The sequence below is a fragment of the Podarcis liolepis genome (genome assembly GCF_965112155.1).
Source record: "Podarcis liolepis genome assembly, chromosome: 8".
Taxonomy (NCBI): Eukaryota; Metazoa; Chordata; class Lepidosauria; order Squamata; family Lacertidae; genus Podarcis; species Podarcis liolepis.
In genome coordinates, this window is record NC_139560.1 from 48,317,909 (window position 1) to 48,345,443 (window position 27,535).

The following is a 27,535-nucleotide window of genomic DNA, read 5'->3' on the forward strand; positions in this document are numbered from 1 at the left end:
TGGCTGAGGGGAGGAACATTTAGTGTCTGATTTCTCTGTGTTCTTCAGCTGAGAAAATGTTCCAGTCATTTGTGATGTGTGTGCAGCTGACTTTCCCATTGGGAGTGAAGTGAGGTAAATTAACAAACTAGCCAAACTAGGCTGACCTTCTAGAAAAGCCATCTCTGCAATTCTTTTCAAAAGCTGTTGCGTTCAGTGGCAGCCTTGACACAGATCCAGTGTGTTTTGGATTTAACCGATGCAGCAGGACAATTCATTAGTTTCATACTAAGAATTTTCTACAAATACTGTTCTGTAGGTTTTGTAGTTGTTTGGTAATTAGGATACATTGCAGCCATTTTAAAAAACACCCATGCCCCAGGATTCAAAGTACCTTACAGATAGTTCCCCCACACCTATGGTAACTTTGAACTTCAATTTCTCAAATAACAGCCCAATGCTGTGCTGCAAACTACTTTATGTAGTAGCTGAGGGATGCGTTCTAAAGTGGTAATGGAGTTTCCTGTTCAAAATATTTAAAAAGTTACAATCCCACATAAGATGTGGTATGCACAAGTTCTTGGGCAAGCATAAAGTTGTCCTCTGAATTCTGACTCTATTTTATTTTAAGTTAATAGCACTTAATGATGACATTATTTCTTTTGGTGAACAAATGAGTGTGCAAAATAAATTCTTCTAGCAATTCAGTTTTCCCAGTGTGTTCAATTTTATTCATTGTTAGTTTGGAGAACCTGTTCAGGCAAAGTTTACTAGGTAAACAAGCAAATAAACATATAAACACCACCACATTTTAATTCTTGGTGGTGTGTGTTACCTATACATTTTGTTTTCAGCTCTCTCACTTGGGCTTTTGTTAGTGTTCTGGTTTTTATTTTAAAGGCATGAAGTCATTCAGCTACCGAGTTTTGTTTGCTGTGATCTACTGCTGATCACTAGGTGTAGCTGCATCTCTAAATCCACGTTCATAAGCCATGATTGTATGCTGAACTTGGCACATTCTGGGCTTGAGGCACAAAGAAGTACGGTATTTAAGGCATTTGGAGTGATTTGAAAGTTTGATCTAACGTAAGTTAGGTACCTTTTTGAAGGAAAGTAAACTCCTGAAAGATCAGGATCCATCCAAGTCTGTGTAATAATACATTTGCTTGCTGTTTATATTTTTAGTCCTTTACTTTGCTAGTGGCTTTAACAGGGAAATGAACTTACAGAAACAATTGTACACATTTGCTGAAGAAGTACTGTAAAATTACACTGTGTGCATGTTTTAGTATGTTTGTTCAAACAAACATGAAACTATAATATTGAATATAACTTTGGCAAAATGTACTTTGCTTAAAATCACTCTCTACGAGGGTAAAGCTACTGAAATTTGGATTACAATTGTCTTGGGATCACCTGTGGGTGAAATATTAAGTCTAGTACTCTCATGAACTAGATGTGCTTTGACTCACATTTCTTCAGCACAATGAGAAGTTTCATTTTCAAAGGAAAAAAAGAATTAAAGAATTCCTCTGGGTACAAACAGTTCTTTGGTATACCTAAAATACATTTTTAGAACTTAGCTGCAATAGTGTTTACTTTTAAATTTGCTAGGAATTGAATTTTTTGGTTGTTGCACTGTGTTCTGAAACTTGTAGATTTTGTATGTGTCGGAGAATGTAGCAGCAATTTGGGACTAAGGGAGTATTCGGAATGTGGTGAAAGGAAAGAGTAGCTAGCCAAAGGGGATTGAACAAAAAACTAGCCAAAGTCATTACAACCACAATAACATTTTGCCAATTAAGCGATGTTGTAGACTGAGTCCTGTCCAGTGGTGTTAACAAGGAATTCCAAAGAGTGATGGTGAGTGGGATTTTAAGGGTTTGTAGGAATTGCCATTTTATAGGGATGGAATTGAGATGATCTTAGTAACCTATGTGTTGTGGGTAGAATAGAAACAACGTCTTATTTGTTTTCAATAAATTAGAAAGGGAGCAAGAAATGCTTCTTAATGCAATATATTCATAGATGATCATGGTGTGTCTTTAATCTGAAAAAGGATTAAATACAGTTATGGAGGATAGGCCGAATGAGCTGCTAGCCATGATGGAAATGCAACCTGTTGTCTGACAACATACCCTTCCATACTAGATGCTAAGTAAAGCAGGGGATGGATGTAAAAGTTTTCACAACTGTATTTAGCTAGCTACCCAGAATAGTTATCTAGATAGCAATTGACCTGGCACAGAGTTTCTATGTTTTTCCCTCTGAACATCTTTATGTGGTCCTAGTTGAACAAAGTAGTTAAGGTGGGCCTTAGCACTGCTGAGGTGGTACTGTGACTTTTTGAGGCTTGCGGCTGTAGCCTTGTGTGCACTCTGCTAAGATTCAGATATATGGCTGAATACAGAAATAATATAAAAAGAGCTCATATAATCGAGAATGTGGTGTTCTGTTTTTACATGAACAACTATGCCTAGCATATCAGCAAATCGTAACACCAATATGCCATATCCACCCTTCTCACCTGCCTGGTTTCTTCTTCCACTACTCAGAAACAAAGGGTCACACAGCTGGATGTCTGAGGTGGGAGGAGCTTGCTCTGCTAATGAAATCATTTAAAAGTGGATATACATCCTAGATCTGGTATTTCCAATAGCCTATCCCTCCAATGACATCCATATAAACTCTCTTCAGTGCCCATAAAGGCTGTAGAATTCCCCCGTCCCACTATTCCCATTGCTCTTTGCTGAGAGTTGTGTTACACTTCCTCCAAGATGTAAGGAAATCCCCCATTTGCAGCATTTTTGGGGTAGTGTCATAATTCTTTTTGAAAATTCCAGATGTGCCCATGAGCTGGAAAAAAATGGTGATCCCAACACTAGACACTGTAGTTAACTGTGGTAACGACTGGAAGAAAATACTGGAGCTGGTGAAAGCAGCCATAGGTTGGTATTGAGTTCACTTGCAACTGTAAACTATGGTTTAACAAACTTACTACATAAATAACAAACATAATTTTATTTGTATGCCCCCTTCCCACAGTTGAAACCATGCTCAAGGCTGCTTACAACATGAAAAAAATACATAACTACAACATAACAAAATAGTCATAAAGCATAAACGTTTAAAAATACACAACCAAACCAAACAATTTGCACATAAATCACAAGTTCTAAAATAAAGATACAAAGAACAATAGCAACAGTCCCAACAAAAAACTCCACAAAGAAAGAGTCTGTTCAGCAGTCTAATCTTTTGTAGCTGGAGTCAGTCTGGGCTCTGCCTTTCCAGGCCTTACAGAACTCTGGCCACTCCACTCCATGCTTATAGTCTGGTAATCTTGCATGGTTTTTTATTTTTATTTTAAACTAAATTTATATACCACTTGATTGTAAATAGAACCTCTAAGCTGTTTACAGAAAGTCTGATTTGGCAGAAATCTATAACACATTGTAGATTCTTGTATATACATTGAGTTAAAATGCTCAGCCCAAACTGTTGTGCACTGCTGTAATGTGACTGGGATTAAATGTAATTTACTATGACAATGCATGCGCACTTCTAATAAAGCTGTTAAATACTCATTCCCTGCTTGTTGTCAAGTTCTGTATAGCTCCACAGGAGGCTTTTATTTCCTTAATGGTTTAACTTATGAGTGCTGCTCTACTGTATCCCCAGTCTGCATGTATTGTCATATTTTTACCATTTGCTTCCTTGTTAATGAGTTGTTATATGGTCAGGGCCCCTGTTTTCTTCAGTTTTGCACCACTGTGCAGAAGGAACAGGTAGGAGACAAGAGAAACCTGCTCTGCATCTGATGGCATCTGCCATTTTAGTAGATACTGTTAAAAGAAAAATAAAAGCATTGTGATGATAATAATTTATTAACAACTCTTAAAAGGCTTTTCTAGTGGCCCTTGCAGCCTTAGTCTGTCTCCCATCATACCTGTCATATCCTGGACAATGTAGAAGCAGTGCTGAGGTAGATTTAATAGGATGAGCTGCTTTTAGAGTATGCTCTGTGCATATATAGAGGGAAAGAGCATGTATTAATAACAGCTAACTTCTACCTTGTTTCCAAAACTGACACTACAATCTGAATTTTTAAGAAATAGACTGTTAGAAATCTTACTGAGAATGCTGGTTTACAGGTGGGCAAGAATTGATTGGTTGTGTTTGCACATAACACTGTGTCATGATTTGTTTTAACAGTGGTTTGCTCAACAAATCATGAGTCACTGTGTAGATGAGCAAACAAACCATGGCCTGTTTCTACAAAGCTTGACTTGTTTTCCAGCTGCTCTTGCTTTGTGCGTTTGTAGCCTTGGTGTTACGTGCAAATCAGATCACTGACAACTGCTAAATTGAGGTGAAATTTAAACAAAAAACCATCAGTCCCCCTTTTCTAAACCTGCTCCAGTATGGTGGCAATCAGCTGGCTATTTTTGGAGCTAACTTCAAATGGTGACAATTGCTCTTGGTTCTTTCTCCCCCTGTTACATCCTTCTGATGCAGCTGGGGTCAAAATGACTCCAAAAACCGAATTAGTTATGTATTGTTCAACATGATCTCTGCAAATAGCAATGATAGGAAAAAGAAGCTTTGTTGGGTCACGAAGAAGATTCTAACTGGATTAAAAACTGATATTTGCGAAGGGATTTTGGAAGCCTGTGCGATATTATTGACCATTGAACCTGTTTGCAGTGATTTTAAGAAAAGTGAGAGAATTTGTCTATTATGAAACTAGTGGGGGAGAGTCTTTTTCTCAAGAATATGTTCTGTCTGCTTGGAAAGGTTTTCCTTGTTTTATAACTGTGTGGTGTAATGGTTAGAGTGTTGGAGTCTGACCTGGGAGACCATGGTTTAGATCCCCACACAGTCATAAAGCTTACTGGGTGACCTTGGGCAATCACCATCTCTTGGCCTAACCTAACTCACAGGGTTGCTGTGTGGATTAATTGTGGAAGAGGAGAACCACATAAACCACCTTGAGCTCCATGGAAGATAAAGATGGTCTATAAATGTACAGTGGTACCTCTGGTTACAAACGCTTCGGGTTACGAACTCTGCTAACCCGGAAGTAGCTGCTCCTGGTTGCAAACTCTGCCCTGAGATGCGAACGGAAATTGTGTGCAGAGGGAGGCCCCATTAGCAAAAGCACGTCTCGGGATAAGAACAGTTTCAGCTTAAGAATGGACCTACAGAACGAATTAAGTTCGTAACCAGAGGTACCACTGTAATAAAATACAAAATTTTTTAAAAAATAATAATATATGATATTGTATAACGCACCCTGGGACCTTATGGTGAAAGGTGGTTAAGAAATGAACAAGAAATTGAAATAACAAGTTCTGGTCTAAGCATTAATGGGCATCAAGGGTACGTTTGTTTGTTTTAAAGCAGCTTTTTGCAGGGTCACTTTGATCCTTGGGTCCTGATGTGCACAGATTTTCAATTTTTTTGTATGATCAGATAGGGCAGAAATTGATCCCAAAAGTTGTAAGGATATACCATACTTTTCGTGCATAAGACGAGGATTTTCTACGTTAAAGTAGTGTTGGAAAATTGGGCTCGTCTTATACATGGATTACACATTGTGGGGACGGGGGATTGGTTACTGCTGGGAGCGGGTGATTGTTGGCTGCGGCAAGGGCTTTTTTTATTGGCTGTTGCATCGGCAATTGGGCGAGTGATAGGTGGCTGCTGGCGGCGCACGGTCAGACGTTTGGTGGCTTTTGCGTTGTGTGCGATAGGAAGTGTTGTTCAGGTGGGTGAGTGGTTTTTGGCAAACCCCCCCCCCCTCAAAAAAAGCTCAAGAACTCTGGGCAATATCCACCCATTTTCTTATTTTTGAATCCCCCAAAATAGGGGGCGTCTTATACACGGGGGCGTCTTATACACGGAAAAATATGGTAACCAGTGTGGTGTAGTGGTTAAGAGCGGTAGTCACGTAATCTGGGAAACCGGGTTCACGTCTCTGCTCCTCCACATGCAGCTGCTGGGTGACCTTGGGCTAGTCACACTTCTTTGAAGTCTCTCAGCCCCACTCACCTCACAGAGTGTTTGTTGTGGGGGAGGAAGGGAAAGGAGAATGTTAGCCACTTTGAGACTCCTGAAGGGGAGTGAAAGGCGGGATATCAAATCCAAACTCTTCTTCTTCTTCTTCTTCTTCTAACTGATATGCCATGAAGCGCCATATGAAAATTATAACTTTATCATAGTTGTAGAATACTTAACCTACAGAGTTATAGAAAACATGGTGTTGTAGAAGTTTTATTAATTTGGGGTATATTTGACCCCAGTGTTTAACCAGGGGTTAAAGCAGAATAATCTTGAAGTGGCGACATCCTTACTCCATTTAATTTCCATGTCCTGCAGAATGTCCTAGAAGGCAATATATTCCAGGATTACTTAAACAAGGTCCATGCAGTAGTAATGTTTAAAGTGCTAACCTGAGCCCGGAAAATCTTAGGTGCATCAAATGGGTAGAATTTGGAGCTTTAAAGCAGCATAGGTTTCTTTGTTTAGCTAAACATGTTTCTTTGCTTAAAGCAAGCTTTCCCTCCTAAAATGAAAAATGTTTTGGTGTCACAAAGGACTGCTTTTTTAAAAAAATAAAAGGCATGGAACTCCATGTGGGCAGTGCACTCACTGGCCCCATTCTGGCTACAATCCTGTAACTTATGAACAGGTATCACCTAGCACTTTTCAGATTATTTTTGATTGGCCTAAAATGGATGTGGTCACAGTGTGAATTTGACAGCAACAGCAGGCAGCAGACATGGGAGGATACGAATAGCTGTTATGCAAGACCACAATATATATTTTTCAGCTGAAAGATTGCTACCCATAATATTATCTTGATATTGTATCTGTAAGGGAAATAAATTTACCTAGATTACGTTTTGCTTTGCTCAGTGATAAACAACAGTGTGTTTATATTAAGATGAGCCCAAGATGCAGATGGAAATAATTTAAGAGCAGAGTTTTAAGCATTAGAAACCCGTTCAACCAGTGTTAGAAACTGAGATATGAAAGCTAGGAGCTAAATGGCACCTTAAACCTAGGTTATGGGCACAACAACGGAATGTCTAGGTACACTTTTTAAATAACAAGAATACAAAGCCGAAAATGAATGAACTGCAATTAAAATATTATGTTCATTTTTCATATGGTCTAGTTCTTCCCCTGCCCAACCCCCTAATATTCTTAAGAGGGTCTCTTCTCCAGTCTTCAGAGGGTAGCTGAAAGTGGGGAGCCAGAAAAAGTTCCTCCTTTCCTTCCACTCTGCAGTTTTAATCTGAAATCTTAGGCGCAGTACTGAGTCCAGAGCTCAGAAACTGCTCGCGCTAATGAAATTCCTTGTCGCAAAATGCGCCTAGAACACTGCTTTCAGCTTTAAACGGAACTAGAAGTCTACAAGAATGCCATTCAATTCTCATGGCAGTATTTTGCATTTTAGTATTGCTGTGTGGCATTGGAGTTGAAGCTGTAGAACGTTCAGAATACGGTATTTGTGTTGCCTAAGCACTACAAAAATAACATTGAAAACCAGATGGTTATGAAAGGAGAAAGGGTTATGTACTTGTAGTTTCTGAGTCTGAAGAAATTATATTTAATCATAGCTTGCTTCAAGAAAGCAGCAAGCCTCTTCTCTTTTTTTAAAGAATATTTGCTTGCCTTCTGTACATGGAAAGTAAGTATAGAACCAATATTAAAACAATGACTAAGCCACACTGAGGGAAATTGAGTGATTTTTTAAAAAAAGCAGTCAGCTGTCATGTCATGACAATTATGCCAGACAAACAGGGTTTCTTTAATTTGTTTTTAGGAAGAGAAATGCAGTTGACGAGGTGGATTCTAGTAAGACTTTTGATCTAGTCGTGACATCTTCCCAGGAGAGTTTGAAGGCAAGAAGAAAGTACCACAGCATGAGTAGATAATGGCTTGAAAACCTTTGCACGATAGCTGGTGGTAACTATTGGATCAGTGTCAACTCTGAGGCCTGATTCATACAGTACCTGAATCACAGCCCACATTGGTCTGTAACATAAGAAGTGGAGAACTCAAGTAGGAAAGGGGGTGTATCATGTGGTGCATCACCACAGGGTTAAACTGCAGCTGCTTGTGTTCACCCTCCTGTTTATAGGTTCAACAATTTGAAAGTGAATGAATGAATGAAAGTTGAACGCAGTACAAAACTAGGGAGCAAAATAGAAATTTCTAAAAATAATGTTTTTGGAGGGGCCTTGGGGTTGATACTGGGGCTGGCATGGTTAGACATCTGCTAGGGCCTGCAACCCAGCAGGGCCCCCATTCCCAGTCCTTCCACCCTGCTGCTCTGTTCCCCCATGCTGCTCCTTGCTGTCAGTAGCTGCTGTCCCCTCTGAATCTGAGCAAGGAGACAGAGAAATAGCTACAGCTCAGATTGCCGCCTTCTTAGGTAAAGGTAAAGGGACCGCTGACCATTAGGTCCAGTTGTGGCTGACTCTGGGGTTGCAGCGCTCATCTTGCTTTATTGGCCAAGGGCGTACAGCTTCCGGGTCATGTGGCCAGCATGACTAAGACGCTTCTGGCGAACCAGAGCAGCGCACGGAAACGCCGTTTACCTTCCCGCTGGAGTGATACCTATTTATCTACTTGCACTTTGATGTGCTTTCGAACTGCTAGGTTGGCAGGAGCAGGGACCAAGCAACAGGAGCTCACCCTATCGCGGGGATTTGAACCGCCGATCTTCTGTTCTGCAAGCCCTAGGCTCTGTGGTTTAACCCACTATTCTATAATAGCACTTTTCAAAGGCAGCCAAACTTAGAGCTTGCTGCAGTATTCCAAATGTGATGTAGCTGAGGCATGTCAGTGCAGAGCGCAACCTTCCTGCCCCTCAGGACGCTGCCTGGATCTCCTCACAGAAGTGGTCGGCTGGGATCCCTTCCTGAAACCTAAGTGCAGACAGGATTCAAAGGTGGAGGGTGAGAGAATGGGCTGTGGTGACAACAGCGAGGAGGAGTTGGAGGAGTTAGATGCACTCAGGGAGGTGACCCACACTCAGTACCTTGCCCAAATGTGGATGTGGCACTGGCAAGAATACTTGAAGAGGCTATACTCGGTCTCAAGAGATTGAACTAAATGATGCTCTACATCCCAGTAAGCTCCCAGGACAGTTTGTTGCAGATACATATTCTGGGTCTTAATGCGATTTATAACATTTTAATAACACCACGCTCTGGCTGGCAGGCTGTGGAGTGCGCATTTGAAGACGTTCTGAGGGATGGTCGGTGGAGGAGCGCTGAAGAGTGTGTGTGTAGGTGCTGTGCCCTTGCTGCTTGGAATCAAGAATCCAGCAGCAGCGTGTCAGAAGGTGAAGCACCGGGCGATTTTCTGACACAGACAGGCTCCTCACCGGCTCAGCCTCCTTGTCGCTCAAAGCAGCTGCGTCGCAACACACCAGAGAGAGCAGCAGAGAGGAGAATGCAAGCCGTGCATCCGGCTCCAGGAAGCAGTGGGCTGGATGCACCATGAAAAGGTCACAGAAGGATCAGGATCCAAGTGCAGAGGAAGCAGCTGGCAAAGAGGAGAGAGGAACTGGTGGGCCTGCTGCTGTTTAAACACGGCAAACCACGCCGCCTGCCCACCAGATTGTCTGGCGGGGTGGCATGACACGGGCCCAGGACTCCCTTGATGCAGGGGGCAATAACACGCCCCCTGCAAGCGTGACAGAAGATGGGTGGTGGCAGAGCAAGGCCAGGCCGGGCAGAAGATGGGTGGTGGCAGAGCAAGGCCTGGAGCTGGCTGTCTCAGCGGCAGCGCCTCACTCACCCACCCCGAACACGAGCAGTGCACAGCTGTTCCCGGATGCCAGATCTTGGTCCCAGACTCCCACTGATGGGCAGGCGCCCTGGTGGGGGCACCAGTAAGCCTAATGGATAAGACAGCCCTGAACAACACCTTCAGATTGCAGCTAGTGAAAAATCTAAAACTCTGCTGGAAACTGAATGCCTGTCATTAGTAATTGTTAAAGTAGTGATTTCACACACACACACACACACACACACCACAGTTTATCATATTTAACAACATTTGATTTAATTCAGTGCCATTAGACTACGTGTTGGTATTTTACCTTAGCATTAAAAAAATAAATAAGGCATATTACAATTTTATTTGAAAGTTATGTTAGCACAATATGTATGTTGGACATTGCTTTTTATTAGATGGCCATGAGAGCTGCCAGTTTCTATACAGTAAGCATTAGGTTTTCTCATCATTTTATGGAAAATCAAGTAACGCCAGAATGGTGTGTCAGGCTCTTCTGTATAATAAATGATATTCATATACATTACATGCAGCAATATGTAATAGCTTTCAATCTTTCACTTCATAAGAAGTCATTCTTAATCCCCATGTTAGCTAGAGTTTCTCTGGAATTGTTTCTTTGGAGTGCTAATGGGTTGGTTAATTTGTGAGCTACATTACTAATTGTATTAAGAGTCTAAACCTTATTAAGTCTTTGTGGTGAATTAAACTTCAGGGCTTTGGAAAACTGCATGGGGACTGGAGAAACGATGATGGGGGAGTGTTTTTGTGCTCTAATGCAGCAGCTAAAAGGGAGACTGCTAAAAGGACACTTCAGCAAGGGGCTAGTTTTTAACTTTAGAAGCACAGTGTTCTGCTCTTACCAAAGTGAGTACATTCTGTACATCTTGCTAACTTGCTGTAAATCCTTTGTGGGGAGAGGTAATTTTAAACTATATGGAATAGGGGGAAAGGGTATTTAAGTGAATCTAACATCTTAAAAGTACTTCTCCATAATGAAGAGTTACAGTGGCACCTTTTTACTCAGCAGTTCCTGATCTTTGTGTATTCATAGCAATTTGCGGCTGCCACCTTCAAAGTAAAAATCGAGTTTTAACTGTTGTCTTTCCTGCAGAGCTGCCACAGCCCTAAGCAGCAATCTGAATTATTTTCTTAACTTGAGCACTAGTCACAGATCTATTCACCTAACAGCCGTACCTCGCAACAGAGAGAATGGTTGCTTTTTGCAGATGTTTTTCTGATGAACCGAATTTTGAAATGGCTTAAATACTTAGAGCTTGCTCCATCAGCACTGGTCCATCAGTGATCTCCAGTTTGATGTAGGCATATGTGGCCAAAAAGATGAGTTCATGGTGAATCCCTTCACAGGACATGGAGCTAGTTCATAAACTTTCTGAGCCATCATTCCAACTCCTATGGTAGAGGCAGTGCCGGATTTACGTATAAGCTAAACAAGCTATAGCTTAGAGTCCCACTCTCTTGGGGCCCCCAAAAAAATTTAAAGGAAAAGAAACGCTGTACATTTCCAAAATTTTAAGTTAGAGCTTAATCACTGGTCAACAACAAATTTGTTGTTTGTGTTTTTTCTGATGATGCGCTGAATCCAAAAATCACATTGGTTTTGCTCAATCAGGTCAAGTTTTTGAGCTATGGCCACATGTCTTTTTTTACGTTTTTGTTCACATGTATGCTTGTGTGGAACATTTTAGAAGACGGTGGGGGTAAAATGCCATGTCGAATAATTGTTTTGATGGGAAATGATTATTTTAATGACAAGAAGTATTCAGGTCCGATAGTTCTGGGTGATTATGTCGAAAAGGGATCAGTTTGAAGTCATAAAACCTCGAAATCTTCCATAAATTGGTGCAGCAAAGCATAAAGTTGGGGGATCAAAATTAAGTTAATGGGGCAGCCGCCCCATGAAGTGTATAGGAAACTCCATGCCGAACTGTTGGCATCCAGATTGAAGGAAAAAAACCTCCTCTCTGACAGTGCTCGCATCAGCTTCTTCCGCAACAGGCATGAAAGAGTACCTCCGTTTTTTCTCGGAAGAGAAAAACTTGGTGTACTGTGCAGATATTGCGCAGCTTCTGCTCAAGCTTGGAGTGCCACAGTACGAACCCAAAGATTGGAGACTGTTCATTGACAGCAGCAAGCAATCACTGAAATGTGTTCTGCTACACAACGGCAACCAGTTTGCCTCTATACCCCTGGCTCACTCGAGTACACTGAAGGAGAACTATGAAGCGGTGAAGTATGTGCTGGAGAAAATTGGTTATGATCAGCATAAGTGGTTTATTTGTGTTGACCTGAAGATGGTGAACTTTTTGTTGGGACAACAGTCTGGCTTCACCAAGTACCCATGTTTTCTGTGCATGTGGGATAGTAAGGACCGTGCTCAGCATTACACGAAGAAGGACTGGCCTGTGTGGGAGGAATTGGTGCCTTGCAGAGAAAGGAACGTCATCAACGACCCTCCGGTGGACAGAGACAGAATACTCTTCCCACCGCTGCACATCAAGCTCAGCTTAATCAAGCAGTTCACCAAGGCTCTGGACAAGGATGGTGACTGCTTCACTTACTTGTGCCAGGCTTTTCCAGGATTGACCATGGAGAAGTTGAAAGCTGGCATCTTTGACGGTCCTCAGATCCATCAGCTCATCAGAGATCCAGAGTTCGGAAACTCAATGAACAAAGTGGAACTGGAAGTGTGGAAGGCATTTGTTCTGGTAGTGAAGAACTTTCTTGGCAACAATAAGGCCAGAAACTACGCAGAAGTTGTCAACAACATGCTAACTGCCTTCGGAAACCTGGGCTGCAACATGAGCGTCAAGATGCACTACCTATTTTCACATATGGACCGGTTTCCTGAGAACCTGGGTTCAATGAGTGATGAGCAGGGGGAGAGATTCCATCAGGACATGAAAGAGATGGAGACCAGGTATCAGGGTCACTGGGACGCAGTCATGATGGCTGACTACTGTTGGACTCTGAAGAGAGACCTCCCTGCTGCTGAGCGTTCCAGGAGTTCCAAGAAACAGAAGTTCAAGCCCTGAAGTTTGAAAAATGGTGAAGCAACATGCAATTTACTTGTACTTACCTTTATCAATGCCCACCATTCAGTTTACAGTAATCAATGTTTCTATCAGGTAATCAATATATGCTGTTGGAAAAAACATTTTTTTTCCTCTTAAAAACATATTTAGGATGATATGTGTTGACAAAAATCAGCTGATAATGCCACAAAAATGTAATCGATTTTGTCAGAAGATCTGATTTTTTTCGAATCAACATAGCACAAAAACCTGACCTGATGGAGAGAAACGGATGCTATTTCCTGATTCAGCAGTGCAAAAATACCCTAAATCAGTTGTAGAAATCTTGACAACATTCAAAAAGTAAACAATTGTTGCCCAGTGTTATTTCACTATTAATATACTTCTTCTTAACTGTATTTCAGTTCAACAATTACTTTGATAAAATACATATTTTGTTATGTGCAAATGGCTTTAGATACCTGTTAGGTCCACAAATTACCATATAGCATATATTCAACACAAAAAACAGCAACAATTTGTTGTTGACAAAGGACAGCTGGACATATAAAGGGCCCCATTACCTTCAGTAGCTTAGGGCCTCATCAAACCTAAATCAGGCCCTGGATAGAGGAGTGGGATTGCACCCCTACAATCCAACGTAGTGATACAGTGGTACCTCGGATTACATATGCTTCAGGTTACATATGCTTCAGGTTACAGACTCCACTAACCCAGAAATATTACTTCGGGTTAAGAAGTTTGCTTCAGGATGAGAACAGAAATTGTGCAGCGGCGACGCAGTGGCAGCAGGAGGCCCCATTAGCTAAAGTGGTGCTTCAGGTTAAGAACTGTTTCAGGTTAAGAAGGGACCTCCAGAACAAATTAAGTACTTAACCCGAGGTACCACTGTAGTTTAATTATTGTTGGCATCCATCTGTTTCGGGAGACAATGGGAGAGTTGGGTAGTTACAGTTCCTGCTGTCTGTAGAGACACTGGACAACTTTCTCATTTGGAGGGAACAGTCTAACCTCTTTGTGGAGTATACGAAATGCCATTTCATTTTGTAAGTGGTCATTTGCAAGAGTGCATTATATGCGTGTGCACGTATACACATGTTTGTACACACATGCCCTGGTGCCAAGGCTACATACCCCTCCTTACATTCTGGTAGTGCAATATGTTTCCATTATTTTTTAAAAAAAATGTTTCTGTTTCTGTATATAAATTTACCAGGTGAGCTGAGCTATACCTGGCATGGTTGTAAGTATTTGGAAAAGCTTTACCTAATTGCCTAACATTGTGTGCGTCAGACTCTAACCGTTACGGAACAGGGACAGTAAAAATAGTAGCAATTTTATACCTCATGTCATTGATAGAAATTGGCCAGTTAGCACTGGTGTATCAGTTGTCTGTACAATTGAGTTCCTGATTGCAGAAGGGAGAGGAGGAAAAGTGTTCTATTTCTTATTGGAAGACTCTTTAAAGACTGCCAGTTTAGTTCTATATGCAGATCTTCCCAAAATAACTTTTAAACTATAAAGTTACTTTATGTCATCCACAGTTAGCAACTAAGGTAAAGTGTGGGCAGAGGGACCAATGATGAAATGACTCTGCTTAGAATTGGCTTTGTTTTCTCTTTCTGTCAGAGCTGCCCGAGGTCCCAGCTCACAAAGGACCAACGCCAGTTCGTCGTTATATACAAAAGTCTTTATTGAAGTTCAGTTTCATTTCCACAGCCGTAGCGTGCAGCTCTACGTCTGAAACTCTAGACCGCCGAAGCTCCGTCTGAATCTCCTCCCCCCAGACACCAGTTTAAGACTCTAGCCTTGCTCCACCTCTTCCTTTGTTCCTTCCTCCTCTGGTTCCGCCTGTCAGCTGGGGTCTCGCCCTTCCTAGACTCTTCTGACGCTGAGTCCCCTGAGTCTTCCCCCTGCCTCCGGCGGGCTTTAGGACCTGGTTCCCAATCCGGGTTTTCTACTGTCCCACGCGCCTGTACATTCGAACTTGGCGCGCGCGCCCAACCGGCAACCTTCCTCCTGACCGTTACACTGCTCCTGTCACTGCTTCCCCCTTTGGGGGGGCTAGCTGGACCCGACCTCCCCTCCGATAGAGGCGTGGTCAGTCCTGACTCATCTTCTCCCCCTGCTGGAGGAGACGCTGGCCCTGACACATGGGACTCTTCCCCCCCACTACGCTCTGGTGGGGAAGCTGGTCCTGATCTCCCGCTGCTGCTTTGGAAGTCCCCGCTGGCCCCTTGTTTCTGGTGTGTCCCCCCTGGGACCCCCTTTGCCCTGACCATCGGCGCCTCCTTCTGGGAATCTTCTGATTCGCTGGAGAAGCTCATGGAATCTCTCGGTTCACTGTCATACTCCCCTACGCTGCCCTCAGATTCTTCCCCTTCGCTCTCCATTTCCTCTCTCCCCTGTGCCTCTGTCCCTGAGCCCCTGACACTTTCCTACTTCACTTTCATAAGGAAGTATTTTTCTGTTCCATGTTGAATATTTTGATCTTTTTTATAATAAGGTGGAAGAAGAGAAAGTCAGGGTTGAAGTCAAGATTGATTTTCCCCAATGGCCTGTAAAGATGTGTTTTCTGCACAAAAGCAATGAGTGCAATTTAAACATTACTGTTCTGGAGAGCAGGCACTTAGGTTGTTATTCTTGCACATCTTTCCATAACAAAATATAAAACTAGTACAATCACTGGGCCCAGAGATAGAACATTTGAGTTATCCTTACAGTTACCCTATGCTCTGTTACTTTGTTCACTAAGTACTCCCTTCCCAATTATCTAAGGAAAAAAACGATAAAGGTAGCATAATAAACACCTGCATTCTAGCTGAGCTAGTGCTGTAAATATTTCTCACTTCCTATCCGTATTGGAAGTGAAACTATTGCAGATTATTACACTGTGGAACGGAAAAAAATGTTCCAGAAAATGTGTACATCTGAAACACTGTAAAACCAATAAGCTTTTCCAGGTAACAGCATTTTGGTCAACTTTCATGGCTACAATGAGGCGTTCTAAGGATGGGGAGCATAGCTCTGCAGTTTATTCCAATAAGATGAAGCTTCTGTCAAACTTAAAAATTGCTTCAGTGCATGGTTCTCATTCAAACACTCCTAGCTTCTAAGAGAAAGCACTTAGTGATGCGAATACTTATGGGTAGCTATAAAAGCTCTGTCCTGTTTGGATCTGGTAAATTGCAAGAAAAGAAACACAAAACCAAAAGCTCTGTTTAGGGCTTTCACTTGCAGTTAATAAAACATGAATACCTTAAATAGGGCAAGCATGGTATCCCTGGTACTTTAATAAATTTGCTATCTTGCTAATTGTCCATATTGCCTTTCTTTCCATATTGCAGTCATAGGGTGGTGATTGTTTTGTAAAATAATTACAATAATTCTAGAGATGTATGGTACTGAGTAAGTGAAAGGAGAACTTTTGGTGCAGCTGACAAGTGTATAAAATTGACTACTTAGTGACTAATTACCAGTACAGTGATTTTGTTGCTGTCTTTTTTTTTACCCCCTAATTGGCTGCATATTAATAAATTCTATTCATTTCTGGGGTGCAGCAAAGTTTAATCATTTCATAGACAAGCATAATAAAAATATCTAAAGAATTTACATAATAAACAATTATTGCTTCCAGGGGTTTTGTTCTTAAGATAATAAAATGTTAAAAAGCAAGCCACTTGAGTAGAAAGTAATTGCACTGACAAGCACCACACAGCCAGCATTCACAATAAAGTAAACCTTCCTTCAATGTCAACCTGATTTGCAACGCACATAAATGCTTCCTCGCATTATGGAAATGTGCTTTTTCTATCAACAGAAAAGAATAAAACTCCAGGCATCTAATTAATCTTGTCTGACATTTGATTTCATACCCAGGTTAAAGGCAAGAGGCAGGTGGGTCTATTTTTTCCCCTCCGTGTGTATGACCACAGGCAAATCTCTCCATTAATGTCAAACTGCATCTGTGTGTCTTGGTGTTGTTGCCACATGTCAGTCATTAATGCATTAGTGTTACTTGTATTCAATTCATATGCATTGGTTTTCCTGTCCAGAGGGCTCAGTAGAGAGGGGAGTGCAAGCAAGCCGCAGTTATACATCACAAGCATTTCACCTTGACCCTTTTCCGTAAAATAAGAGATGCTTTCTCCTGAATAAAATGAGGGATTAGAAGTGTTAATTTTCAAGAAAGGAAACTTCTCGAGTGAGCTTCACACCAGGTTCAGGAGTTGTGTTTTTGCAGAGTTCTGGATTGCAAAGATGTTGTATCAGCAAGAGGTAGCTCTAGGTGGAGCCTTTTTTATATATCTAGCTACTAGTGCTCTTTGACCGCCACCTCTTCTTGAAGTGCTCACTCTGCTTACTTTTCTGAGTGCTCAGTCATATACTTTGCTGCTTGATTTAGTTGGATGATGGTGCTTTCCCACAGAGATCTATGCCAAAAGCGGCTCACAATAACGTATCAAAATACATAGCCGTTGAAAAAACCCAATTTGTTACAAAACATACTGTTAAATTAAAATCGGACACAATTCTATAAACCTAGAATAAACAGTAATGCAGTGAAGGTGCAATCTAGACTGAATACCAGTATGAACAAAATCAAAATGAACAGGTAAAATGCTGGTAATGTTGGTACGGTGACTTGCCTGGTTTTATGGGATCAGTCTCAGCTGCTGTGGCATAATTAAGTGGACAGTAGGCTTGCAGGAATATAACCAACCACATTTCCATGTAACACTCCAGGAAGCTCTTGCCTCTCCCATAGCTGCAGCCCTGGATCCAAACATAAATCTGCTACGTCTCTCTAATCCTGTGCTGCAGCTTGCAGCGTTTTACAGACTGCAACTTTTCTCTTCTAGGTCACATTCCAGCCCACTTCAATCCTAAACTGCAATCTCCATTGTGTTCCCAGACTAACTCTGAGCTCAGGGAAGGGCTCTATATGCCATTTGGCACACAGTCTTTGTTTTGCTGATGGCCCATTTCCTTGTCTTTGTTCTCTGTTAATGGCTCATCTCTCAGGTGATCTCCTGAACACGGGAAGCTGCTTTGGCTAAATCCAGTGTCTGGCAGTCAGTTTTAACACTCCAAGCATTACTTAAATTCTATCAGAGCCAGCAATTTAGGGAAACCTGGCACCCACACCTCATAACAATATATTTGTTAGGAAGTATAAGCCTCATTCTACCCATACGATAAAGTCAACCACTTATCGTAAAATAAAATTGGGATATCTTCCCACCTTCAATGCTCTAGTTGTATCTTTATTGAAGAATAAATCTGCAGAGGGAAGAAAAACAAGCATAAAAGCAAAAAGACCAAAAAGTGCATATTGCTGGAGGCAACTAGTGGCTGGGCATGGAAGCAATGCACTCTTTCTGATTTATTTTTCATTGTATAGCAACAGAAGGCAAAGTATACTTATTCATTGTTTCAAGAGTTTTGCTCTGTAGGGGAGATAATAAAAGAACGTGTAGGCCTAGAGAGATTTGGGCAGAAAAACAAATACTCTATTTCCCCTTTTTCCTTTTGAGGCTCTTGCAAGACATTGGATGCAATTTGAATCGCAGCATTCTCAGCGTTTCTTTTGGTAATTTCATTAATTACTTTACTTTTTACTGCAGCTGGGTTTTTCTCACATGGATAGGTAGAAAAGCCAAACCTGCCTGTCTCACCAGACCATATTGTTTTTGGAGTCCCACTGGGATAGGCCTGAGTAGACTTGATGAGAAACCAGGGATACCAATTTCTTCTATTTCAGTGTTTGCGTTTCCTGAATGTTTTCCCTTTTTTTGGTTCTTCACACATTATTAGTCCTCTCAGTAGGTTCTGTAGTTTCAAACTTTTGCTCCCCCCCCCCCCATGGAAGTAATGGTATGGATTGTGTAATCACAGTTAACATTCTGACAACGTTCAGAATTAGTCTGGATAAAAACACCAGTGAGCTGGCGAGTGGGATTATGAGCAAGACCAGAGACTCCCTGCAAGCATTCTGTGCTTCTTGTATCATGCGAGAAGGATTTATGAGCTGAGTGTGGGGAGAATCTGCAAGGAGGCGGTGGTGGAGACTTACTGGGGCAGCATGGAGACGAACCCCTGGAGGAATGTGACACAAAAAAGCAGGACTGTCAGGAGCCATGCTGTGTCTACAAAACAATTCCATACATCTCAAACACTGATACTCAGCCAGAGGTGCAAGTACAATGGTTGCAGACCACAGAACACACCAAGGTGGCAGTGGAAGGTACAGTGCACAGAGTGATTCCTGCCACTCTCCAGAAAAGGAAGAGATGTGTGGTGGTGGCAGGTGACTCCTACAGAGGGGGTCAGGGGCAGTAGTTTGCGGAGGAAAGACTCATGATATAAGCTGTCTGTACACAAATGCACAAAGCATGGTAAACAAGCAAGAATAACTTGAGCTCTTAATACAGGATGGCAAATATGACCTAATAGGCAATACTGAAACATGGTGGGATGAGACTTGTGAATGGAATATAGAAGCTGAGAGGAAAACCTTTTCAAAGAAATAGATCAAACAAGAAGGGAGGAGGAGTAGCATTATATGTAAGGGATATATACACTTGTGAAGAGATCTACAACTTGCAGTATGGAAGGCAAGTTGAAAATATATGTGTAAAAATTGTAGGTGAGGGAAACGAGTGACCTTACAGTGGGTGTCTGCTATAGACATTCAAGCCAAATTGAGAACTTGGATAATGCCTTCCTAGAGCACATTATCAAACATTCAGAAAGGAGAGCTATAGTAGTCATGGGAGACTGCAACTACCCCATGATCTGTTGGAACTCAAACTCTGCCAAGAATATAAAGCCCAACAAATTCCCAAATTGCCTCACCGACAGTTTCATTTTCCAGAAGGTAGAAGAAGCAACGGGGCGGGGGGGTGTTCATCTCTCTTGGACCTGGTCCTCACCAACAAGGAGGAAGTGATCAATGAAGTGAAAGTACTGATAACTATTAAACACCAGCAAAGGAAACTGAGTGTAGTTCGACATGCACTCTGGACTTCAAGAAGGCTGATTTTAAAAAAGATTAAGGATGAAGTCCTATGGTCAGAAATAGTACTACTCTGTTCAGGCTTGGTCAGACCACACTTGGAGTACTGTGCCCAGTTCTGGGCACCTCAATTTAAGTAGGATATTGACAAGCTGGAATGTGTGCAGAGGAGTGCACTTTCCAAGGGTCTGGAAAACAAGCCATATGAGTTGTTTTCGGTTGAGGGAGTTGGGTATGTTTAGCCTGGTAAAGAGGAGACTGAGAAGAGATATGATAGCCATCTTCAACTATCTTAAGAGCATGGAGGAAGGAGCAGGCTTGGTTTTCCTGCTCCAGAGGCAAGATTCAAACCAGTGGATTCAAGTTACAAGAAAGGGGATTCTGACTGAACGTTAGGAAGAAATTTCTGACAGTTAGAGCTGTTTGACAGTGGACTCTCCTTTCTTGGAAGTTTTTAAGCAGAGTTTGGCTGCCCATCTGTCATACATGATCTAGTTGAGATTCCCGCATTGCTGGAGGTTGGACTAGATGACTATCGGGATCCATTCCAACTCTACAATTCTGTGATTTTATGATTCTGTGTTTTAGTGACTGAAAAAACTTTACCATTATTTCAGATTTCTTTAGAATATTGTTATCATCTTTTAAAAAAACATGGAGTTGTGCTTAGAACCTATTTATTCAGTTGTTAGAGTCAACAAATACATTTAATAGTGCAGAATTTGGTGGTGGACTGGAAAAGTATGACTTTGGCTTTATTGAACTCCCTGTGTGTTGGCGTTGTGATTCATTCAAGGTCAGGAATATAGCACTGACTGTTATGCCGAATGTGCACACATATTTCTGTTTTGTGATATGGTTATTGTGCAACTCCTGTATCACAAACCAATCTATGATATATTGCTTGCTCACAGTGTTTGGAACAAGATGGAATGTGAACTTTGGGCACGGAAAGGGAGGCAGAATTCACACATTCGGTCTCTTACTTCAGAGTTGAGTGAAGGTCCTATAACCTTCTGAAGAACAAAGAATCCAATTAGCTAGACAATAATTGTAACTGACTTCTACTGACCCTGCGTTTCTAACTTGTAACTATGTATTAGATAATATCAGATCATTTAATTGGCAAGTGTTCTAGCTCCTTCTCCAGGCACGGCAGCAGAGGCTCTTAACAGGAGAGTTCAGAAAAAGACCTTCACTAAAGCAGATTGCAATGCAGGTGCAGCAGCAGACAAAAGCTAACTCAGTCCCAGGACTCCTGGAAGGAGCAAGGCCAGGATTCCAAAGTCCAAGATCATGACACAAAACTCAGTGCTGCACGAGAACAGCAAATTTCCCCCAACCAGTTCTCATGCCCACCCAGCAAGCTTTATAGCCAAGGTGAGCACTAATAATAATAATAATAATAATAATAATAATAATAATAATAATAATACTTTTTTATTTTTACTCCGCCCTTCTGGCTGGGCTTCCCCAGACACTCTGGGTGGCTTCCAACAAAGATCAAAAATACATTAAAATGTCACACATTAAAAACTTCCCTGAGCAGGGCTGCCTTCAGATACTTCTAAATGTCAGGTATCTCTTTGACATCTGATGGGAGGGCGTTCCACAGGGCAGGTGCCACTATCGAGAAGGCCCTCTGCCTAGTTCCCTGTAGCTTAGCTTCTTGCAGTGAGGGAACTGCCAGAAGGCCCTCTGCGCTGGACCTCAGCGTCTAGGCAGAACAATGGAGGTGGAGATGCTCCTTCCGGTATACCTTACTCAAGAGAATTAGTCTCACAAGAATGTCTAACCTGCAGGCGAGCACTCTGTTGAGCCAGGTGCAGTTGTGTTTGTTCCAGCCAGTGGAGGCGTCTCCTGGCCCTGGGAGATAATACGGAGCATGCCTCCTTCTCTGCATCCTGTTCAGATACTCCAGGCTCTGAGCTTTCCCCAGTTTCCCAAAAGTGCTCCCTTCCCCCACACGGAGGGAAGCAGCAGCCAGGGCTCCTGTTTCAGCATACCTGTCTGACAGAGAAGGGTTTTCGGCGGACAGGCTTTGCCCTGCTGCCTAAGGTTCCCCTCCCCATTCTTCCCCACTTGCCTCTTCATCTTCCTGCAGAGTTTGGCATGCCAGGTTTGTACCCAAAGGCACTGTGTGACTCAGGACAGCATGTGCCCGATTATCTTTATTTGAAGAATTTTGAAAATGGTACAGATTGTCTCATCTGAACCCACGTGACTTGCTGCATGGCATGGGTGCCTTGAGTCAACCCTACGCATCATGTTGTTACTGCATGTATATCAGTTGCTACTGTTGTTGCCAATTACATTGTAGTAAGCGTTGCTGTTTTAAAGTAGGCCAGCTTCAATCATGGTCATTGATGAAGAAATGATACTGCTTTAGATCTGCCTGTGGGAAATAGAGGATGGTACTCCACCCATCTCTTCTCTTGAAGCATTGGGTGTAGAAGTTTTGTGCGAAGGTGCTCTGTGTAGGAAACCAGCTTTCTGCTTCCAAAGATTGACTCTTGATGCATCGAAGGTATTGAAAGACTGAGCAGGCTAGTATGTTGAAAACATGTTTATAGAGGCTTATCCACATGATCAGTATATGTGTGCTAGCCATATATTGCTAATACAAATACTTATGCAAATATTATGTTATACTGCATTAGAAATGCAGAATATAAATGCCTTAAATAAAGTGTAATAAAAATAAAATGCAGTGTCCACTTTAGAACCACCAGCTTTGTTTGGAAAGGCATAACTATACTGTTGTTGGCCTCTAATAGCCCTAGGACTGTTGTTTGGCTTTTCCACATAAACAAAACTTTTGGCATACACATTCCACTCGCCCTTAAGAACAGTTAAGAGACTAAAGTGACCTACCCTGTCTTTCTGCCTTCTGATTTTGTCTTATGGCAGGCAGGTAAGACAGCTTTACCTTGATTTGTCTGTCATAGTTTCAGATTATATGGGCAAATTATATACAGTGGTACCTCGGGTTAAGTACTTACCGGTAATTCGTTCCGGAAGTCCGTTCTTAAGATGAAACTGTTCTTAACCTGAAGCACCACTTTAGCTAAAGGGGCCTCCTGCTGCTGTTGTGCCGCCGGAGCAAAATTTCTGTTCTCATCCTGAAGCAAAGTTCTTAACCTGAGGTACTATTTCTGGGTTAGCGGAGTCTGTAACCTGAAGCGTCTGTAACCTGAAGCGTATGTAACCCAAAGCACCATTGTAATGGTATGTAACAAAGTGGACTGCCTCTTCACCCCCCAAAAAAATATTTGTGGGGGATTATTGGTTTTTCATTGGGATCATGGGTGGGTGGGGAAATAAATACTGCATCCCCACTTGTTGCATTCCTGACCATTATCCTCCTTGCTGCAATGGGTGTGGGGACAAGAACTGATATAAAGACAGTGCTGTTTGGAAAGGAAAGGAAAGGATTCCTAGACAGCAGAAACAGGTAATAGAAAATAGAAAAGGAAATGGCTGGAAAATCTATGTAGACTAGCAACACAGTAGCTCATCTACACTTGGGGAAATTGTGCAGTTATTCCACTGTGTTTTGATAGTTTGATTTCTGAGCTTCAGAAAAAAGGAAGAAACTGAACAGGGGAAACATGAAAGTGTATGTGGAGGGGGGGGCGGGTTGTTCATGACATTGAAAATGCGAGTGAGCAAAATGTGACTATTCCACAGTAAATGCCCAGTGTGGAAGTAGCTCTGCTCCACTTGCTACACACAGGGAGAGTTATATTGAATGCTTTGTTACAGCTGAATATATTTACAGGATCAGAATGTTTGAAGTCATAACACTTGAAATAATTTGGGCATGTTCATTTATGTTTGTATTGTGTTAAGTGGTGTGCAGTACCTTTGTGGAAGTTTCAACCTTTGTCTTATGTCTTTAAAATGCTTCCAAATTAGGCAAATATGGATTTTCTCTCCTTTTTTCAACATGACTGCTGAGGTTCTAATTGAGCATGAAATTAACATGGATTTGTTTATTAGCCTAGAAAGTTTTATTCACGTTATCAGTAAAGACAACCCAGCTCTGGGGATATTGTTTGTTAGTCTGAGCCCACTTGGTTTTGTTTTTCTAGGTCGTCTGTAAACAATTATTTTTGAAGAACTTGGTGGCAAGAGGGATCTGAGGCTTCGTTTCAGGAAAAAGACAGTACTCTGGCATTCCTTTGTTATGTTAGCACATTTAGCTGTGTATGTAAGTCAAATAGTTGCTTTTTGTTTTTTTTAAACAAAGCTTTCTCAGAGCCAAGCTTGCTTTTAACAACTTTAGACTAGGCTGTGCAAAAATGTGTCTTTTTTCAGGTGGGTTTTGTGTGTTTGTGTGCCCTGGATTTTTTCTTTTTCTTTTTTAAGAAGCCTGCTGAAGTGTGCTTTCTTGCTCTCTGAAAATTTATGCCTAGAAACAGTTTTGCAATAGACCATTCCACACTACAGTTTTTGAATGGAACCTTTGTTCTTTTTAGACTGCAGCTATTTATAGCATTACGGGTCTGTTTAGTACAAGGATGGGATCATTTTTGGTGCCAACAGTCATATCTGAAATCGTATCATGAGGCAGAGTCTGTAAATAACTTTGCTGTTTCAGTTGCATGTAATTAAAATGCTATATAATTTAAGTACATATGTCTGCATTTAAGCTCGCATGCATATGAGAAAACTATTGACTAATAAGAATGGGGCTAAATTGTCTATATTCAGATCTTCCATATTAAGTGAGTTGTACCTCGTATTCTTGCATTTGTTATGACATATGAGTTATTTAGATACAATTCTGCATTTTGAAGAACATTATGGGGGGGGGGGAATGGCAGGAGCAAATACATTTGTCCAAACAGAAAAGCCTTTGTGGCTCTAAGTATGAAACACTAGTTTCTCAAAACTTTCCTCTGGTGTCCAGTCCTAGGAAGATAACACATGGCTGTCTCCACCTTTTATCACTAGTTGGATAAGAGTGTGGCATAGCATATTATGGAACTCTTCGGTACTCATAAACATGGTCACTGGGGAAAACTGAAGTACAGTGGAACCTCGACTTACATACACCTTGTCTTGCAGAGGTTCCAGGTTGTGTCCGCGGAAAACCCGGAAGTAAACACTGGGTTTGCCACGATTTGCGCATGTGTGGAAGCAGCTTCTGCCATCTGTGCATGCGCAGAAGTGGTTGCTGCCATCTGCGCATTCGCACAAGACGCCTCTTCTAGTGTCCTGTTTTGACCAGCGGACGGACCTCCTGAATGGATTAAGTAGAGGTTCCATTGTATATTGACATTAGAAGGAGTGACGGGAACCAAATCCTTGCACTACTTCTACTGTTTATTTTAACAGATTAGGGTTGTGTTATTGTGCATATCTATTTTCTGAAGCTGCCTATCTTTTAGGCCCACACAATGCAAGCAGCAGTTAATGTAGCAAAATGGTTACAGCTTTTGGCTGCAGATGGGTGGTTTCGTATATGAAATGTTATTTCATGTTAAAAAGCAAAAACCCAGCAGCAACAATCTTCCTGTACAGTCAGTTGGAGGAAACAAATTACAACCTTTTTCCTAGACACCCAGTTATTTATATGCAGGGAGACTTTTTTGAGGGGAAGAGCATATGAATCACAAATGCATTTACCATGTGATTTGCTTTTGTACTATAATAGGTAGTTTCCTTGCTGTGCTAGGCTGCCCAAAGTCATAGAGTTCTCTGGGCAGAAAAGCAGACAGATGGACTTGATAGAAGATGGGGGCCATACGTGCCCTTTGCCCTTGAAGTGAACAGAACAACCCATCCAACCCTGTTTATTGTTCATGGAGAGTAGGCAGAGAGAGGCACTCTGACAAAGCAAACTTGAATACCTGTGGGCAGCCAGTCACGAAACAGAAGTTTGAAATGACAAGGCATATGGGTGTGGGGGATGAAAATAAACAGGGTGAGCCGAAGTATGAAGAAGTGAAAACACATGGCTCACCTCTCATCTTTCCACAGCATTGCACACTCATAAGAAGAGAGAGAGAGAGAGAGCAGGGCTATATAACACGCTGCAGACATTAAAGTCTATATTGTAGAGAATCCTTGAGATGCAAAATTGCAAGGGGGAACAAGGTTTTCCATTGCATATGGTACATATACACTGCTTTGTATGCAGTCACACTTAAATGTAATATAAACAGAAACTGTCCAGTGAAGCCAGAAAATCTAATGAAATCACATGTGTGATGAAGGGTAGTCTAGAAATTCAGATAAATAAAAGGAAAAAATAATGTGTGCCGTTATGGCGGACAGCATGGGGTAAAGGTTGTTGTGAATTCACTACGATCAACTCTGGATTGACATATTGGAAGCCATCTCACGCCTTCTGGATGTTAAGCCATGACCTCTCTCAAATGAAAGAGCTGTGAGATGCTGTGAGTACGCAGCTTCATTCTGTAACCCATTTCCTATTTGCCTTCACATCACTTAGCTTGCATCTCTCGATCATTACAACAGATGAACCTTAAAACCTCTCTTCTGTTGAGTCATTTTTCACAGCCAAGCCAGAACCTAAAAAGCCATGCTTAGGGCTAGTTGGGATGACAAGACCTAATGGAGTGAAAGCTTTTTAAAAGTGGGATGGGGATATGTAGAGTTCATCCCGTCAGGGCTCAGTTTTTAGATATATAGTCACGTATGATACCAAGTCCTTGTTAATGATCTGCACAACCTTTAAAAACAACTCCCATTTTTACACAATATTTTAAAACCAGCAATAAAACAAATGGGAAAAGATGCAGCCATTAGAAGATGATTTAGAGCCTCCTCCTTTTGACCCTCAAAGATTTGAAGGTGTAGTTCATTAGCAAAAACCCATGTTGAGAATGTTTAGATGTACTTAAATCTATCAGTCTATCCTGGCTGATAAAAGCAAGCCAGGAAGGGCTGAGCGATGAGGTCTGTGGGGGTGGTGAATGCTTCCCTCTGTGAGGGAGCCTTTTCAGACCCGCTGAAAGAGGCGGTCATTAAACCGCTTCTTAAAAAAACATCTTTAGACCCAGCCAATATGGCCAACTATCGCCCAGTCTCAAGTCTTCCATTCTTGGGCAAGGTGATTGAGCGGGTGGTTGCTGAACAACTCCAAGCATGCCTGGAGGATGCGGACCATTTGGATCCTTTCCAATCGGGATTCAGACCTCACCATGGGACTGAAACTGCCTTGGTCGCACTGGTTGATGATCTCCGGCGGGCTAGGGACAAAGGTGAGAGCTGTTTCCTAGTTCTGCTGGATCTCTCAGCGGCCTTTGACAACATTGACCATAATATCCTTCTGGACCATCTAGAGGGGCTGGGAGCTGGGGGCACTGTTATACAGTGGTTCCGCTCCTTTCTTCTGGGCTGTGTCCAGAAAGTGGTGTTGGGGGATGAGTGTTCAGACCCCTGGGCTTTCACTTGTGGGGTGCCTCAGGGTTCTGTCCTCTCCCCCATGCTTTTTAATATCTATATGAAGCCGCTGGGAGAGATCATCAGGGGGTTTGGGCTGGGTGTTCATCAGTATGCAGATGACACCCAGCTCTACCTCTCTTTCAAATCAGAACCAGTGAAGGCGGTGAAGGTCCTGTGTGAGTGTCTGGAGGCGGTTGGAGGATGGATGGTGGCTAACATACTGAGGTTGAATTCTGACAAGACAGAA

The 27,535-nt window shown here is 42.0% G+C and overlaps 1 protein-coding gene across 27 annotated transcripts in view; it reads left to right on the forward strand.

Annotated features, from left to right (window-relative positions):
• The window catches only part of PTPRM (protein tyrosine phosphatase receptor type M), a 395,597-nt gene that overhangs the window by 6,192 nt on the left and 361,870 nt on the right, over positions 1 to 27,535 (forward strand). The gene's annotated exons all lie outside the window — the stretch shown is intronic.